This window comes from Microtus pennsylvanicus, chromosome 20 (assembly GCF_037038515.1).
Source record: "Microtus pennsylvanicus isolate mMicPen1 chromosome 20, mMicPen1.hap1, whole genome shotgun sequence".
Classification (NCBI taxonomy): domain Eukaryota; kingdom Metazoa; phylum Chordata; class Mammalia; order Rodentia; family Cricetidae; genus Microtus; species Microtus pennsylvanicus.
Genome location: NC_134598.1, coordinates 36,911,654 through 36,917,529, shown reverse-complemented (window position 1 = coordinate 36,917,529; position 5,876 = coordinate 36,911,654).

The following is a 5,876-nucleotide window of genomic DNA, read 5'->3' as shown; positions in this document are numbered from 1 at the left end:
AAAGACGGATCCTGCCAGGAAATAACAATGCCATGCAAGTCTTAGGAGATGCAGAGGGGTTCAGCACCTGCTGGACAAAAACGGACACTGTCCCAAGAAGAGAGAGCTGTTCTGGACCCCAGGGTAGAGTCCTGTAGCGAAGGACTCTACTGTGTGGACTGCCCAGTGTCTTTGGAAAGTAAGGAGGGAAGGGAGAGAGACAGCCTTGTCCCCTACAAGCCTGAGAATAAGCATTTGAAATACGAGCTCGTGGGGGAGACTTCAGATCCAAACCTATAAAGGGTGGGGCCTGGCTGATGGGAAAAGGTCACTTGGGGGGGGGGTTCTTAGAGGTCATGCAGCTGCTGGTCCTCAGTATGAAGGAGCGAAACCCCCCCCAAATCGTGATTCAAAATTAATCTTTTATCTTGGGGTGATTAGTTCTTTATTTATTTTTATTTTATACGCATTGGTATTTTGCCATAGGTGTCAAGTCCCCTGGAACAGGAGTTACAGACAGCTGTGAGCCACCATGTGGTTGCTGGGAATTGAACCCAGGTCCTCTGGAAGAGCAGCCAGTGCTCTTAACTACTGAGCCCTGGGATGGTTACTTTTTAACGGTCAATTTGATGCAGCCTAGAATCACCCATGGGAAAGTCTTAATTGAAGAACTGTTCCCATCGGGTGGGTGGTAGGCTTGTCTGTGAGGAAGGCGTGTCTGTTTAAGTGGTGTGGGAACACCCAGGATTGAGGAGAAAGCAATCAAGCAGGCACGCACGCCTTTACTCCTCTCTGCCCTTGAGGGTTACCAGCTCCTGACGAGCCAGCACCTGAAGGTGCGTGCGTGCGTGCGTAAGCCCCTTCTTCCCCAGTCGCTTTCTGTCAGGGCATCTTACAAAGCAGCAAGCTAAACTAGAGCACCTGCCTTCAGGGTTCTGTCAGCTGTCTGGACACGGTGACCCCAAAGTGACCTAAAGATGAGGAAGGGAGGCTCTTCTTGCCTGTGGACCCCCAGCTCGTCAGAATGACGGGCAAGGCACAGTCAGTGGGAGCAGACATCCTCATGAGACAACAGTGACCCTGCGATCACACTGGCAGCCACAGGACAGAGGAGGGACCTGCCGTGGACTGGGGGAGTTTCGTGATCATTGCGACTTACAGCCATAGTATTTTAATGTGAATGAGCCCTGACAGAAGGTCCTTTCATGAACCATCTTTTTAGAATCTTAGATCATACCCTTTATCTAAGAGTTCTTTGTAGAGCAGGCTAGCCCCCGTGGTTACCACAAATGTTGCCGAGAGTCCTCGGATGTAGGGAGAGTCGGGTGTCCGTGTGGTTATTGCAAACATTGGGAGATCTCAGAGGTAGAGCAGGGTAGACCCATGGTTACCACAAATGTTGCCTTTCCCCCAGCCGTTTGCCTTTCAAATGTTTCCAGGTTCCAAACATACGTTTTCACTTTTCATATAATCAAGCCTAGCCATGTTTTATCTTAAGGATTGGGCTTCATGCTTCTTTCACATAAAGCTGTTTCCCAGTCTCAGGTCAGGTAACTATTTACTAGTGTTTCCCTCAGCTTTATGGTTTTTATAATTTATGCTATTTTTAAATTTGTTTAAATCTATCCCTAGGGTATCAGGGGAAACCTGACATTTCTTAACCCTGTTTCCTGCTAATTAAAAATAAAAACCAGAGGGCAAAGACATGGCTCAGCAGTCAAAAGTATTTGCTCCTCTCCCAAAGAACCCACATTTGGTTCCCAGCATCCATGTTGGGTAGTTCACAACCACCGATACATCCAGTTTCAAAGGATTTGATGCTGTCTTCTGGCCTCTGTAGGCCCACACTACACACACACACACACACACACACACACACACACACAAATAACTTTAATTTAAAAATTAAAACTTTCCCTGCATAAACCATATACTGTAAACAGAAGTTTCTGTCTTGCCTGGTCCTGCAGCTGTTCAGTCCCAAGCAAACACACAAAGGCTTATATAATTACAAACTGTTTAGCCTCTTAGCTCAGGCTTATTATTAACTAGCTCTTACAACTTAAATTCACTCATAAATCTTATCTATGTTTAGTAGCATGGCCTGGTACCTTTCCTCAGTGAGGCATTCTTATTTTGCTTCCTCTGCATCTCTAGATGACTACATCTCTGCCTTTCCTCTTCACAGAATTCTCCTTGTCTTGCTGCCCTGCCTATACTTCCTGCCTGGCTACTGACCAACCAACATTTTATTAAATCAATATGAGTGACAAATCTTTACAATATACAAGAGCACTCTCCCACAGTAGTATATGCACAATCTTTTAGGTTTTCTCTTCCATTCCTCCGGTTCTACAGGCCCGAATGGCGACCATAGATTGTCGGTGCTTTGACACCTGCTGGGGTATCTTCTCCTCCTCGTCCTCCACTTCCCCTCCCACAGCTTACAGCCTCTAAGACCGTACGTGTCTGAGTTGACCAGAGCTAGAAAGGCAGTCATGTACTGCCAGAGAACACACCCTCCTCCATCACATCCTCTTGAGGAGCGCTACCTCTGTAGGAAATCAGAAGGGCTTAGCAGTCTTGGCAACCGAGTGATAATGTGCGTCTCCTCACTCGGAAGGCTTAAGGAACCCCTTTTTCATCAGCCAGCCTCCTAATCAGAGATGCTCGAACACACGTCTCCACTGTATTTTTTACCAATAATCTTGCAAAAAACATAGTGTTTGAAAAGGCGTAAACTCTTAAGATTTCATGCATTTATAGGCTTTTACCTCTCTCTGGCTCTGATAAAATACTGATAAAAGTGAGTTGGAGAAGAAAGGATTTACTTCATCTTAAACTTCCAAGTGATGTGCACTGTCTAGGGAAGCTGATGCAGAGACCGTGGAGAAACGATGCTTTCTGGCTCTCATTCTGTGCCTTGCTCAGCCTGCTTTCTTATACAGCCCAGGGATGGCACTGTCCAGAGAGGGCTAGGCCTGCCTATGCCAACCATTAATAAAGACAATGCCCATAAACATGTCCACAGGCCAATCTGATAGAAGCCATTCCTCAATCAGGGTTCCCTCTTCCTGAGCGAGCCTGGCTTGTGTCTAGTTCATCAAAACTAAGCGGCACAGACAGGCTCCTGTCCCTCTCCTTTTTGAATCCCATTCATCGTTTACCCTCCTCTGTCTTTCAGATTCTTACTGTGCTCGGTAAAGACATTTAAGACACAGGAGGTGGGTGGCTATGTTATGAACGTGTAAGATTTAGGAGGCTCTAAGTTTAGCTCATCCCTGTGGAAGGAAAATGTTAGGACTTGTCATAATATGGAAGAGACTGTTCATTTGTAATGGAATTTGATGGAGTTTTAACTTCTGAATGGCATTTTCATCTTGTGGCATTGCTCACCTTGAGAGTCTATCTAGGGGGCGGGGCTGGAATAGAGAATGTCAGAATGGAACCTGAAAAGGCTCCCAATGGTCAAAGCTAGACAAAACCAAGAAAGCAAGACAATATTAGATTGTAACCTGAACAAGATAAATACCCACATATTCTTATTGATATGAATAAATACATACTTTAGAAAATTCCTAGCAGTACCTACTGAACAAATGGGGAGAAAAATGGGGATTGGAACCCCAGTAATTATGCTATAGGCCCCAAGGATGGGTCTTGGGTGTAGCTCAGTCTACCTGCCTAGCACACATAAGTTCAATCCCCAGGACCCTGAGGAGACAAGATCCAAAGATCACATTCATATTAGCTGTAGAAACTTTAAGGAGAAGCAGAACCCCTGCAGTCCAGCGTCACGAAATTCCCAGTTACCAGGATGCTTTTTTCTCTATAGCAGAGTTTTTCCTCTATCCAGAGCGATAGGGTGCACACCACACGATCCATCGAAATGTATACGGCTAGGGGAACTCGTCTGTTTGCACAAAGTACAGCAATCCGTTGCCCCTTTCCTGCATGAGGCAGGGCAGAGCGTGGCTGGGGTCATCACGGGAAGGACTGCCAGGTGTGTCTACACTAGCCTGACCGTGCCTGACCAGCTGTGTTCTCTGGCCCAGCGTGTGAGCCATTCCGTGCAATCAGTGATCCTTTGCCAGTGAGCTGCAGAACGGGAAGCGGACTAGAGACTGGCTTGGTACACACGCCGGACAAGCTCTCCCCCGATACCTAGAAGATAACTGGCGAGAACGAGAACATCGCCAAATGCCATCAAGCTTTAGTCAACGACCCCAAGTTCCTCCAGGGGGTGGACCTTAAGTCCTATCTTGAATACGGTCTGAACTCATAAGTCACTTAGAGCTGCGGTCCTCAACCTGTGGGTCACGACCTTTGGAGGTCAAATGACCCTTTCTCAGGGGTCACCTAAGACCATCAGAAAACAGACACTTACGTTACGATTCATAACAGTAACAAAATCACAGTTATGAGGCAGCAGTGAAAATAATTTTGTGGTTGGGGGTCACCACAACATGAGGAATTGCGTTAAGGGTTGCAGTGTCAGGAAGGTGGAGAACCGCTGGCTTCGAGGTTTTGGGCAAGGGAAACTCGGAAAGTCTGGTGGAGAGAGCCGAGACCCTCATCCAACCAATCAGGGTCAGTTTCACCGGTAATAAGTCAGGATCCTGAGATCTCATGGTGTGACGTGATGAGGGGTCATCCCATCTCAGTGAGGGTCTCCCTCAGGATCTATGATCCCAGTCCAATATAAAAGCACAGGAGGGTTCCTATTAACGGCATATTCCAAAATTCCCAGACAGTAGGCTTCAAAAGGTTCGTGGTCACAAAAAAACAAGGAAAAGCTGAGAAAAATGTTATCAGGAAGAAGAGGAGACAAGAGCGATCAATTTAATTGGAACATGGTGTAACTGGGGTTGGAACAACAACAGAAGAGGCACAAGAAACTGATGACGTTTGGTGAGAACTGAATTGTAACCCCAGTCCATCCTTACGTTCTCCTATCTATCTAAAGAGATTTGTTAATTAGGTTTTCCAAAGTCGATGTAGTTGGTGTTTTTTAATTGAAATATTTTTTGAGACAGGGTCTCATGTAGTCCATTCTGGTCTCAAACTCACTGTGGAGCCAGCTGGCCTTGAACCCCTGACTCTCATGCCTCAGGCTCCTCGAGGCTATTATTATTACTTATATAAACATCGATGTCCCCGTGAGTACCGTGTTGAGCTTATGGACATGGAGAGGAATATACGCCTCGTAAGTCCTTAGTAACTCTTACTTTTTGTGTTCTGTAATTTGATGGCTCCACAATTATCATTATCAACCAAATATAGAAGACAGCCTTTCTTAGGGAAAAACCCCCACTTCTCATAGTAATCTATTTAACCAGTGTTATTTGAACATACTGATATACAGTGTTTACATATTTTAATACCACATGTAACTTCTTTGAAAGTCATTTCTTGAAAATAATTAAGAAAGCCAGGTAGAGAGGGATAAAAATATTTAATGGTTGAAATACGCTGGTGAACCCGGTTGCTTACACTGCAGTCCTAAGTAGGTGTGCACGTTGTTAGCAAATCCGGAACTTTCCAGATAGCCCACTAAACATCAACCGTAGTCCTAAGCGACAGTACGGAATTAACACGATGAGATGCTCTAATTACACAAGGGGAGAACGGGCCACTGGGCAGCTGCAGGACTTCTGGAGCCATGGGAGCCTCTGACTAAAGAACGGGAATTGAATGCCCACCTGTGAGAGGAGCATGCACATTTAACTGGTTCGTTTTCAGATACTTGCAATGTCCTCAACGGAGGGAATCCGCTTACATTTAAATGAAAGTTTTAAACTGACCAGTGAGAGAGGGAGAGTTGTGAGACTCTATTGCCAACTTCACAGCTGAAAAAAAGGACGAAGGAGAAATGTCAAAGGACAAGAGACGATAGA